At 47.0% G+C, this 9,574-nt stretch overlaps 1 long non-coding RNA gene across 1 annotated transcript; it reads left to right on the forward strand.

Moving 5' to 3' along the window:
- Positions 1 to 2,527: 2,527 nt before the first annotated feature.
- Positions 2,528 to 8,873, forward strand: LOC147650948 (uncharacterized). The gene is made up of 2 exons (XR_015274876.1): positions 2,528 to 5,030; positions 6,121 to 8,873. It is a non-coding gene; the product is annotated as an uncharacterized LOC147650948 (long non-coding RNA).
- The last annotated feature ends 701 nt before the right edge of the window (positions 8,874 to 9,574 follow it).

Consider the following 9,574-nt stretch of genomic DNA (forward strand, 5'->3'; position numbering starts at 1 on the left):
CTTTTCTGCCTCCAGTACATTGACTTTGGTTAAACAGCTATATTTATCAGTGCAATGCTGGCTATAAAAGTGAAAGAAACAAACTATAAAATGTCCAGTGATGCTGTGTATTTCTTTAGGTGGGTGGGTACATGGACAGTTCATAATCCTGGGGGTGGAATCCACCTTTATTGCACATGAACAATGTCATCTACAGTGATGGTCCAGATTTACAAAGGTTTTTTAAGACTCAAAAACAATAGATATGTGTTTATCAGGAATGTAAAATGGAAGGGACATTAAAGATCATGTGGTTCCAAGCCCCTGCCAGGGTCAGGGTTATCACTCACTGCACCACAGCTGCTTGGGAAACCTGTCCTCCCTGTCTGGAGAGGACAAACAAGGGCAGGTACCTCTGGTACCTCCTGGGTCACCCTGCCTTCCTGATGGGAATGAATAACAAGAGGCTGACTACAACTCTGCTTTTTTAAAGACTGAATCCTTCACCTGATGTAAAGGGGAAAATGGTGCTGCAGAGACAAGGATGAAAATCAGCTCCAAAAACTAACAATTAAGCAAAACGGTCCCAGAAGAAGGAGTAAAGAGCCAGATCCCAAAAGGACATGATGGTTTAGATGGTGTCCAGCTCCACAAGTTTCTCTATGCAGTAAAATGCCAGAAAGTGAAAGATAAGCATCATTCTTCACTCCTTATACTCTACCTAATTCTGTAATGGTCTGTGGTCAATGGTCCACAGCTCTGCTCTTGAAGTGATGGTTCTGGTTGGGGTTGAACATCATTTGCTCTCATCCAGGAATTTCTCTTGACTTGTGGGCCTGGAGGGTCCCTGCTACAGCCTTTGCAGGAGCCTGCCCCCACACCAGGAGCAGAGCAGAGTCCAGACTCTTACAGGGCTGTGCAAGCAGACAAATACATGGGTCTTTTTGGAAAGGAATAAAATAAGTAAAAAAAAAAAATTATGGTAGAGTGCCTGGTTGAGTTAGAGTAAATCTTAGGAAGCAAGAGCAGAGGGCAGCTCCTTACATCTGGGTTAAAACTAATTGATCGCTTTCCCTCAGCACACAGACCTGTCTTTATACTGAGCCTGTAAAGAAAAGTTCCCTGAAAGTCACCAGAGACAAATAATCCTTCAGGAGTCAGTGCTGACACGGAATTACATTTTCAGTCATTTTTCAGTTGTGTGCGTCTCCATCCTGTCACATTAGTTTGCTAACACTTCCAATGCAACAATGAGACAAACAGAGCATTGTGCTGGTCCAAGCCAAACATTCATCTCTGCTTGGCACAGGTTCAACAGGCCTGTCAAAACTGCTGGCGAGCTGGCCAAAGCTCATTAAGTGGTTGGATGCATATTTAGCATGGAAAAGAGCTTTACCCAGGGCTCTGAGTAATGTGCGGACTGAGCGAGCAGGAAAGAGGAGGGATGGTAGGAAGGAGAGAGCGGGATGTATTCCTTGTGGATTGTACCTAAGCTGGAATAAAAGAGTAATGTAAATATCTATTGAGGGAACATATTTCAAGGCAGAACAGAAGTGAATTGCAAAATCCCTGGGCCCAACGCCAACTTTAAATGTGTCTCAGAAGAGACATCGACGTTCCTGCTCCTCGAAGTGCTCAAAGTTATGAGGATGGTTTCCTTGGAATGGGGGCTGATCTGCTGGCCTGAGCTTTCCTTGCCAGCCTGAGCTTGGTGGGTTTGGAGAGGTCTGACCAGAGGCTTCCCTTGCACATTGACATGGACCTAAATCCATGGAAGAATCTGATTTTTGGGAATCCAGCACGAGCCAGTGTAAAGCATCCCGAGGTGCTGGCAGGAGACTGGCTCAGCCCCCGGCACTCTGACACAGCTGTTAACAGCTGGTGAAGCATTTCCTCAGGAGGAGACCAATTAAGAGAGAGATTTAATTGCAGAGCCTGAATGTTTGTGTTGCCTTCTGGTGTTGAGCTGATGTTAAGGAAAGAATGAGCAGGGTACAAGTGGCACTTCCCAACTCATCCACGTTCCCGTGCCTTTGCTTTCTGGACTGCTCTGTTTCAGTACATCTCTGCAGCAGACTTTTCAACCTGCAAGAATGCTGCTGATTTTCACAGGCACATGGTCAAATATTAAAGAAATTTACCTCCAAACATGTATACACACAACAGAAAAATTCCTTTCCTTCTTCGTGTATCCATGTTCATATACCAGTGTCCGTAAAAATCTGAGTTTCCTAAATTCATGCCTAAAACTGCCAGCACTGTTCCATTAAGTACTCACTTTTGGACAAGGAACAATGAATGACAAAAAGAACCTACAAGTTGTAGGGGGGAAAAAGAGAGAGAAAAACTTACTCTGTAAGAAAGGAATTTTTCTGTGTGCACTGAGATGATCCAATATGAAGGCAAATAATTAAGACGCTGGAATTGAGAAATCCTTTATTACAGATGAAGAAAGAAGCCATTCATGGACTAATTAACAGAATGCTTCAAGCAAATGTTAACAATTAACCCATTGAGTATTTAAAGGTATGGTTTAAAATAAACTAGCACCTCTGATTGCTTACTTACTCACTCACCAACAATTGCTCTGTTCATTCAGCTTGTCTTCTTCCCCCACCTTTTTCTCTCTGAGTTCTTGCAGGGCCTTAGAAGGGGTCCTTTAGTTTACAATGATGCCCATCCTGATCTGTGCAAGAAATTCAGGATCATCCAGGACTGTGGGCTCTGTGCCAGGATCCATCCTTGCCGAGATGAGCAGCCCCTGAGAACTCTTTGGAAGGTGCTGGGAGGTTATTGCTGCTGGATTTTGTTGTAGCTGTCAATCAACTATGAATTGTTGAGCTTCAGTGTCTGTGATTTTAAAATGAAAGTTAATTATGCTTAAAAGTGTACAGAACTACCAGAGCTGATTTAAAGTCTGTGGAATGGGAAGGAGTTCAATCTTCCTTATCTAAGTAAAGAGCTTAATGAGTGTATCTAGGAGCAAGGTAATTTTCTGGTAACTGTGATGACTTCTGGTGGATGGGAGGTGAAGCTGGGTCTGTCTGTAAGAGAAGATGAGGAGGTCATGTTACCCTGGTTGTTAGCAATCCCTCCTGTGTCTGATTCACCAGGGGACAGGGTGGGCAGTCTGAGCTCATTGCCTCAAGCCTGGCTGGGAATGGCTTTGTGGTTGAAGGTGGGCATGGTCAGGAGAAGATAGGATTTTTTTTCTCACCATGGAATCACACCAGGATGGAGAGTGACAGAGATGTGCTGGAGTTTGATTAGTTCAACCACTCCTCAAGGCAGGATTTCAGCCTCACAGCAGATATTCCTATAATCTGCCTCTTGTAAAGCCCCTTTTTGGCTGAGGGATAAGATCCCATCCCGCTCCAGGCTTTGGGGAGTTAACAGGCCGCAATGTGTCATTTCCACAAACCGGAGACATGAGCGCTGAGAAAACATCCAGAGCAGGATTTGCTTTATCTCTCTGGCCTTTGGGTGACTTTTTCTCTCACTATGGTGAGCATTGTTCCCTCTGCATGCAGTTACCTGACACACTTACCTGACACTTAATCACTGCTGCCTGGGGTTGCTGTTCTGCTGGGTGTGCTCAGCAAAAGAGAGCCTTGGAGGCAGAAGTCTTTGGCAAGGGTAAAAACCCCCTTCGAGCTTGATTTGGGAAATTCTTTTTGCCCCCACTTCCCAAGGGCTTATTACTGAAGGACTCCAGCTCAGTTACACCATAAAATCTGCCTGACATTGTGATTTATGGGATCTCAAAAGTGAGTGCTGATTACCGGCCACGGAGCGCAGTGAGGGCCCCGTGTGCCAGCGCTGTTCCTGCGGGATGAGCAGGGCTCTGCAGTGAGGGAACCTTGGGAATTCTGCTGGGGGGAAGCTCCAAAATCCACCTGAAGGGCTGGACCACCCAGAGCAAGGGCACAGCCACTGTTGGATGGCACAGGGAAGGATTTCAGGGATGCCCAGCTCCTGCACTCTGTGATTCAGAGCTGGGGATGTGCTTCTCAGGAGTGTTCTTCCTTTTGCAGCATTTGGGAGTTTCTTCATTTCTAAAGGCTCTGCATTGTCTGCAGTGACTGGGAAAGCACAGCCCCATCACAAAAATACTAATTCAAATGTGTTTTAGCTTTCCTCCAGCTGGCAGAATGGATGAAACCTGTCCCTCCTCACAGCTGGACAGAAACCTACTCAATTAAATTACTGTGGGTTTTTTTTTTAATCAACATCTTTCAACCAATTGCTTTTTTGAAATCACATGTATCTCTGGTGCTCCTCTGCAGCACTTGCAGGAGCTGCAGCCAGAGCTCAGTCGCAGCTGCCACACTGGGATCCAGGAGCAGCAGTTTGTGAGAGCTGTGCCCAAATTCCTGCCTGTCCCTGCATTCCTGCCTGTCCCTGCATTCCTGCCTGTCCCTGCATTCCTGCCTTTCCCTTCTCTGGCTCCCAGCTCCGGACATCCCTCTGCTCTGGCTGTGTGGCCGGAGGGAGGTGACGTTATTGCTGTGACTCACAGCATTCCCATTCTGCCTTCCCCAGCCAGGACTGGGTTTCTCAGCCCACAGGGAGGAAGGAAGGTGTTTGACAGCCCTGTAGTTAGATGCCTTTGTGACAAGCCCAGTCTTAACAGCTCCAGGTCTAAGGTTGCTTTTAAATGTATTACAAATTAAATTTATTTTTTTTTCCCTGGGATTCAAGCATCTTAATGTGCTATGAAAGAAATACCTCGTGACTAAATACTGTTCTTCCACAATAGATGCCATAGCATGGAGCTGCTGGCTCCAGCACAACATCTGTTAAGAATCTACACATTATAGTTAATGGGATTTTTCACCTTAAATGAGGTTTCTGTGATCTGCACAGTTTTGTTCGTGGTCCTCAGGTGATGAGGGAAAATATAGCTGCACGACTTTGATCTCCAGTGTACTTTTATCCCAAACCACTGTTGAGAGGCTTAATTGTACAAGATGCAAAATAAACCCTCTGTTAAAGCAGCACTTAGATACTTTAAGTAGACTTTGCAGTTACAAAATAAAGGACACCAAAAGGTAAGGTTCCAAGAGTGTTGGTCGATTATGTTGTATACCCTGTGTATTATTTTTGACATGAACCCCAATACACACATCTTACCCCAAACCCCTGGGTCTAATATTGGGTTGCTGTGAAAATTCTGTCCATAATATGAGCAGCACAGAGCCTGGCATTGGGGGAACACAGGGCTGAGCATCCCTGCTCCTGCATGGCCAGCTAGACCTGACCCTTGTGCACACCTGGTGCAGAACAGGGCTCTGGCAGCCAGGTTTTGGAGCAGCCTCTGAGCTGGGATTCTGCCTCCTTCCACCTTCCTCTGTGGACAGATTCTCTCTGGCTCCCATGCTGCCTTTTCATCCCTCTCCCTGCCTCCAAAACTGCATCAAAGTTGGCTTGGTTTGGTATTCCAGCCTCTTGTCTTCACCTTTTTACAGTTCTAGAGTACTAAACCATGTCATGTAACACCAAGTTATGGGACATAAAAGCATTTCCCCAAAGAATTTTAAATGTCTCCAAGCTAGAGCACTCAATCTGATAGTTCATAGCCAAAGTACAAAGTTCTTTTTCTACATGTGTATGTTTCAGGTTGGGGGATTTTTTTGGAAGGAAAAGAGAGTAAAAGGAAGCCCAGGTGGTGGCTGGGGCTGGAGTATCCTGGAGGAGCAGAAAGATGTAGCCCCAGGCAGATGCAAGGGCAGGAGAATGCTGAGAGGTGACAAGGGGAGATAAAGTAGGTGATGCTGGGGCTGGAGTGGAGAGTTACAGGATAAAACTATGAGATATAAAACAGCACAACTTTGGTAACAAAATTTGTGTTGGGGAAAGGGAAGAGCAGTAAAGACTTTTAAGAGTTAATGTGAAACTTCAGGATTTTTTAAAGTATATTACTTTGTCCTTCAAAGAGTCTGACTTTATTATTATTTTTAATAATGCAATAATCAATAATAGATTAAATCTCCATTCTGTTACAAATCCTTTTGCATGGTAACAACAAAGCCAAAATCTCTGGTGGTACATTAGAAAACATAATTTGAACCCAAATCTGGCTGGAGTGTGCTTTACTCCAGGCCTAGCAAGATTGTCTGCCCAGACCTTTCCCTTTTACAGGCTGTGCATTTGATGAAGGCCTGTCTGGAAAGCTACAGCCTATGAGTCTTACCCAGCCCCCTCATTAGATTTAGCCCTGCAACAGATGCTCAGAGACTTCAGCGCCTGTAAATTAATTTTCAAAGTCTCTCCAGCCTCTGGGATGGGCTTTGCTGCCAGCAGGAAGAGCTTGGTGTGTTCCTGGAGTGCCAAGGATGGCCTGCAACATGACCAGAAAAACAATGGACTGCTGCAGGGTCCTGCCTGAGGGGTCCTGGAAGTCCTGGGTGTCTTTCAAACCCAACAGATTTCTTCTCCATTGGCTTCTTGCCTCTCCCTGCCCTCTTCCCCACCCTCAAGAAAATTCCATGCACTGAAGCTGCCCTGGTCGCTGCCCTGGGTGTCCTGCAAGACATGAACACGAGGTTTCTATCCATGCAAGATGGCTCAGAGAGTGGCACTGGTGAAGGAGAGTTGTCTCCTTCCTCATCACAGGCATAGTGGGACAGTGAGAGAACAAAGTGCTCCGTGCTCTGCCCATAAATCCGGGAAGGGTTTTTGTGGCAATTATCCCCTGAGCAGGCCTGCTGCTGGGGAACGTGCTATCTCCTCTGGAAGCAGAAAATTCCACTTTCCCATGCTGTCTGACTGCATCTCTCCTGAGTATTAACATTAGCTCATAAAGAAGTGTTTGTGAAGGAGAACTGAAGCCCAAAACCGCTTACTTGGCAAAACGCACGGAAAGCACGGGGGAAGGAGGCAGAGCACGGGTGAACCTTCAGCTTCTGACACACCAAGATGCTGAAGCACATGTGGGAGATGTTTCTTCCAGTGACATCTTAAAAATGCCTGCTAAGCACAGGATGCAGATTAAGTGTGGGGCTGAGGGATGCTTGCATGGGGAGCAGAGCTGGACACCAGATGGTGAAACCAGAGAGCAGGGGAGAGCAGGTATTTCTCCAGCAAAGTCTCTGTTCACTTGGGATTTTGCTGCTTGGTCCTTGGAATGGGGATGGCTCCCAGGGCTGGGTGACAGGCAGCTGAGCTGTGTCTGCCCTGGATCCAGGCTGCCTCTGGTACCCCCAGCAGCTCCTTCAGACCTCACCTGGTTTAGCTTCACGTCCGCCTCTGGTATCTCAGTACCTCTTAGCAATAATTCAAACAAGAGGGTGACTCTCCTTCAGCAGTGTGTCCACAAAGCCCTGAGCAGCAGCTGTGCAACTGAGGGTGCTGCTGTTCTTCTCTGGGAGATGTGTGCCCTCCTGGACAGAGAGGTTGATAAATCCCATCAACTACCAAATGTTTTATTAATCACCAGAGTAAACCGACACATAAAAGCTATGGAGCTGGTTGGCAGCAAGGCAGGTCACTGCTGCCCAAGCCTGGGGTAATGTTTGCTGCTTTCTTTTCATAAACTGTGTTTTCCTGCAGCTCTGCAGGACCTCAAAGCCTTTGGGAAAGGGTGTGTGTTTGTGTGTGCACACGTGTGTGTGGACTCCAAGCCTGGATTCTTTGAAGCGCCTTGTCCTGTGGGTCCCTGTGGTGTGTGTGCTGAAGGAAAAGCTGACTTTAACATCTGTCTGGCTGTGACACAAGGTTTCCATGTGAAAGTGCATCCAGCCAAGCAGAGAGCAGGGTGGAATTCCTGCCCGCATTGAAGTCAATGGGAATTTTGCCACTGACCTTGATGGATCCAGGCTTTCACCCCTGACTATACAGTAGCTGATCCAGCCCTTTTGTCCATCAATCTCACGGCAGCAAGTGCCTCTATAAATCGCTCCTTGAAAGAGAAGAAAGGACATGACTTCAAAGTCTCCCCTCCCAGCTCTGTCCTGGCTGGGGGCTCTTTTGAGGGAGAGGTGGCTTCCGACAGATCCGGAGCACTCGGCATCGAGCCACGGGGATTTTCATCCTCCAGATGAAATGGGGAGTCTGTGGGGCAGATTTACTGCCCATTTCGCTGGCTGGTAAAGCGAGGCACTGCTCCAAAAAGTGACATAATTTATTTTTAACACAGGTGTGTCAGAGCAGTGTGTGTTCTCTCATGCACAGAGGATGCAGCAGGTTACAGAGGGAGCTTTGGAGCTTGCACTGAGCAACTGGTGGGATTTTCCAAGAAGCATTTTCTTGTTGGTTTAGTCAAAGTCTTTTTACTAATTTGGATGTGACATTAAGACAAGATATTGTCTCTGCCAGGAGTTTGGTATCCTCTGGTCCAAAGGGAAATCTGTGGAGGGCAGCTACAAGTGCAGAATTTCGGAGCAGAAGGGGATGCTGGAGGACACCGGCTACAGAGAGCTGCCCATCCCACCAGGCAAGGGCTGCCTTTACAAAATACCATCCAGATAGTGATTTGCAGGGCTGAGAAAACAAAGAAAGGACCCCAGCGACAGGGCAGGCTGTTCCCACTTTGCAAAGCACTTTCTTCACCTCACAATATCCTCAGGGCTGCTGGAGTTTTTCCCCCATCGTGAGCCCCCACTGACTTGTGGGCCTCTCGCTGGCAATTTGGGCAGAATCTGCTTTGTTAGATGGCCTCCTGCTGCTCTTTTCTTTCCTTCTCTCCCCACCCCTTTCTCTTTTCTTTAAAAGCTTTATTGCAAAGCAATAAGTCGTTTCCCACCTCCCTGCTTCTCCCTTTCCAGTCCCCTTTCCTAAATCACTGGGGATTTTTTTACCTATATGTGTAAATTGACTCAAACAACATTCACCCTACTGTCAGTTCTCAGCTAATAAAATAAACAGATTGTTATGAAAGTCAGAAGTTTGAAAAAGTTGTGGGTTTGGGTTCCTTTACTGTCCTTTTTTCGCAGGGGGTCTTGTGCTGCTGCATGTGATGCTCAGGACCCAGACAGTGCTTGGACAGAGCTAATTAAAATAATAATCCAACTTTTCACAGCAGCTGAAATGTCTGTAGGCTCACCATACCCTCCCAGAGGTTCAGGCTCCCCCCTTGGGTGAGCCCAGGAGCATTCATCACTTCCCCAAGCAGGGCAATGGGTGTTCTGCTCCCAGCTGTTCGTGCCCCTAAATGCCTTCGTTTTAGAAGCTGCAAATGGATTAAATGAGACATTTTGGTCAGCCTGGGGGCCAGAGCTGCAGTGGCCCTCGCTGGTGTTCAGCACCTGGGCTGCAGGATGGAGCATGAACAGAAAGAGTCTGGTGCCAGGGAACGAGGCAGAATTACAGCAGGGCTGTGTGAAACAAGGCAAAACCCACCGGGATGGGGACAGTGGTGCCTGCTCTCAAGGGCCATTTGTGACCATCCTGAGCTGTGTGAGACCCTCCCACATGCCTCCTGCTCACCAAGGTGACCCCCCAGTCTCCACTGCTGTCATAAAGCTTTGTGCTAATTTGTGTGGAATAAATGAGCCACTGGAGTAAAAAATGTGTCTCTGCTGCTCAAACAGAGCAAAAGTGACATGAGGTCTAGGGCAAAAGTCCTAAGAGCTTCACTTGCCTCTTCCCAGTGTAA

Source organism: Cyanistes caeruleus, chromosome 11 (genome assembly GCF_971803275.1).
Source record: "Cyanistes caeruleus chromosome 11, bCyaCae1.hap1.1, whole genome shotgun sequence".
In the NCBI taxonomy this organism is placed as follows: Eukaryota; Metazoa; Chordata; class Aves; order Passeriformes; family Paridae; genus Cyanistes; species Cyanistes caeruleus.